The sequence below is a fragment of the Anthonomus grandis genome, chromosome 3 (assembly GCF_022605725.1).
Source record: "Anthonomus grandis grandis chromosome 3, icAntGran1.3, whole genome shotgun sequence".
NCBI lineage: Eukaryota > Metazoa > Arthropoda > Insecta > Coleoptera > Curculionidae > Anthonomus > Anthonomus grandis.
Genome location: NC_065548.1, coordinates 28,822,143 through 28,825,565, shown reverse-complemented (window position 1 = coordinate 28,825,565; position 3,423 = coordinate 28,822,143). Strand labels below are relative to the sequence as shown.

At 33.2% G+C, this 3,423-nt stretch overlaps 1 long non-coding RNA gene across 1 annotated transcript; it reads right to left on the bottom strand.

Moving 5' to 3' along the window:
* Positions 1-662: 662 nt before the first annotated feature.
* On the bottom strand, positions 663-1,883 carry LOC126734629 (uncharacterized). Its single transcript, XR_007660132.1, has 2 exons — positions 1,549-1,883; positions 663-822 (listed from the first exon to the last, which is right to left on the bottom strand). It is a non-coding gene; the product is annotated as an uncharacterized LOC126734629 (long non-coding RNA).
* Between the last annotated feature and the right edge of the window lie 1,540 nt (positions 1,884-3,423).

Below are 3,423 nucleotides of genomic sequence, written 5' to 3'. Positions count from 1 at the left end.
GACTTACGTGCTTGGGAAGCTGTATAACGCGACCTTTCGTCATATTTAATACAATCTAAGTCCAAAAAATCCTAACTACAATAATTTACTTGAGGTATGATAGAATTTTTTATATACCCAGGAGCTGAGGTTTTATCTATCGATCTCTGAGCTCGTTTTTTCTTTTTAAATTCTTACCTAACCTATTTTTTATTGAAATTGAAAACGAAAAATCTATTTATTGAATAAAAAGACCTAATTTTTACCGTTTCGGTAGTTAAATCTACCATCGTTATAAAGGTAAATAAAATAAATGAAAACTAAATATATCTTTTTTTGTTCTTCTTTGCTGCCTTTTATCACAGTTTAGAAAATACTTTTTTATTTTTATTTTGCGTTTGTCAAACTTTGATAAAACGGTAGTAGATTTAACTACCGAAACGGTCAAAATTAGGACTTTATATTTAATACCTATATATGTTTTTCGTTCTTCTCAATTTCAATAAAAAAATAAAGTTAGGTAAGATATTGAAAAGAAGAAACGGTTTGCTAACAGTGAAAAAAATCACCAAGAACTAGTAGCCAATTTTTCCACTGTCCTTTTAAGGGCCTCTCAATTTCTTTTAAGTGGCTTATTGCAGAGCAAAGTTTTTTTTTTTTATTTACAAATAATATTTTACTCTTTTTGTATCTTATGATTTTATTTAATAAATAAATGAGCCTACTCGTATTACTGATTTTCGACAATTCCACAAACACTAATTGATATCAAACCGTTTTCCCTTTTATCCAGAAGAAGTCTCTTCCCTGGAGATTAAAAACCTGTGCGGATTCAATCGATACCTAAAAGAAGAAAAAAGTTAGTGCCCGTCAATTACTGTCCGATTGCTTTAATCCCGACAATTGCCATGGTATTGGAAAAAGCTGTCAATCAGCAAACATCATTAGCGAACGTCAATATGGTTTCCGAAAACACAGATCTGCTGGTGATCTGTTGGCCTATGTTACGGATATTTGGATCAAATCTATCGAGAAATATGGTGAATTTCGTAAAATAGCTCTATTTCAAAACCAATTGATGAGGTCTGACATGTTACTGCGACTATATTTTTCGTACCGAGAATGATCTGTTGATAAATACTAGATTATTTCAGAAGCATCGGAGTCGGAGCAATTTTAAAAAGTCAAAACTAATCCTAAAGATATGTTTTTGAATGATGAAAAATATATATTCTGATGAGGCAATTAAAATATGTGAATATTACATGACAAGGCTTGTAGATCAATTTGATGTCAAATTTCTAGAGTGCTTTAGATGAGGTTTTTGACGAAATTCCTGGCTTACAGTGCAAGACTTCTGCGGGACCAGATGGTATACCCAGCTTGCTACTTCGTGAATAAGTTTTCTATGTACTCTGTCGAAGCCTATTTGCACTTTATTCAATATGTCTTTAAAGTCGGGAGTAAATCCCTCTTTTTGGAAGAATTGGTATATTACGCCGATATTTAAGTCTAGTAATACTATTAATGTCAGTAATTATCGGGGAGTTAGTATATGGTCAACCTTACCTAAACTTTTGGATGCACTTGTAACCAAGCAACTGTCATGGCAATGTAAAAGCCGGCAAAGCTTCAAGCTTTGGGTTTTGGATTAAATGTTATTTGTTGGATAGGGGACTGTTTACAAGGTAGATTGTAATGTATGCGGCTTAATAACTTTTTATCTAGCAGCTTTTCTGTGCCATCTGGCGTTCCTCAGTGTTCGCATGTGGGTCCATTGCTTTTTACAATCAATATTAATAGTATAGGAATATTTGTAAGAAACTGTGAATTTTTATTATTTGCTGACGATTTAAAATTGTTTTAATCTATTGATTGAAATAGTCAATGTCAATACAAGATGACTTGCGTAATCTTTATGAATGGTGCAACCTAAATGGTTTAGATTTAAATGTTCCGAAGTGTTATTCAGTAACTTTTGGAAGGATTCGCAGCCTTACATTGTTTAATTATACTATAGGTTCCACTATTTTAAAAAGTGTAGCGGAAGTTAGGGATCTCGGAGTAATTGTCGATTCTAAGTTGACATTTGTGTCTTATACTGAAAAGTTAGTTCAGAAAGCATATAGAAATCTAGGATTTATAACTAGATGCAGTCAAGGCTTCTCATACTCTGTCTATAAAGTTCTGTAATGTTCGTTAGTTCGTTCTAGTTTGGAGTATACTAGTTCTGTAGGGTCATTTATAAATCGTATAATATTGAAAATATTGAGAAAGTCCAAAATAAATTCTTAAGAAATTGTTCATTTAAATTTAGAACCTTAAGTAATGGTCACACTGATTACAAATCGGTCATGTCAGTTCTCTCTTTGGACCCACTTGAGTTAAGGCGATTAATTCAGGCTTGTGTTTTATTTTTAAATTAATATCTAACATGACTTATTGTGATTATCTTTTAAATAGGCTGAATTTTCGGTCCCAAAATTGACTAGACTTAAAAAACTCTTCTATGTAGATTTTGATAGTAGTTCTTATGTACAGCATAATCCTATAACTAGAATGCAATGTTCTTTCGATAGGTATAGTTTTAACTTGCGCTTTTCTATTAGCAGTTTTAGGAGTTCTCTCAAAGTCATTAGTGACTCGTGACGTTAACATGTTTCTTTAAAACATTTGTAACATTGATTTATGTCTGAGTATTATCTAGCTTGCATTAATGCTAGTATTTTTTGTATTATTTTCTTTTTGTAAAATTGGTGGAAACCGTTAATAAATAAATGAAATAAAACCTTTTAAATGAACTCGCGTTGCTTGGCTTAGAAGCTTCTTCAAGAACCCAATCCATACAGGTTGATAGATCTTGCAGAGGTTTCAAATTAATGCTTGTGTCTCTCAGGGATACATCTTGTCCACTTAACCCTTTTCCTATTTATATATTAAAGACCCTCTTGACAATATTTTTTTTCTAATTTACAGCTTTGCTAATGACAGTACATTTGTATATTCCTTCAAGTCACCCAACTAGATGACTTGAGCCGACACCCAGTACCACAGGCGTTGCCAGATAACAACGATTAATTTCGACCTTTACATCTCTCATATGACCATTACTCTCATCATAATTGGGTTAAGGGTAAGACTCAGGCTGCAGTATTCACAAAAAAGGCTGCCTCTGCCCCAAGCCTTATTATGTGCAGCCATACTTTGCCGCTGTCTTCGTTAGTTTGCTTGTTTAATGTGGAGGTCGAATATAATATGTCTTGCCGTGATCATGTAGTGAAAATAGCTAAAGCAGGTTCTCTAAAACTTGAGGCTCTCTTTAGACTCTCTTGACAGGCAGATTCGACTCATAAATATCAAGTGCATCTGCAGTCGCTATATTGGGGCTTCCTTTAATGGAGAAGTGCAGAATTGTGTGTTCCAGAATATTACAAGTTACAGAAC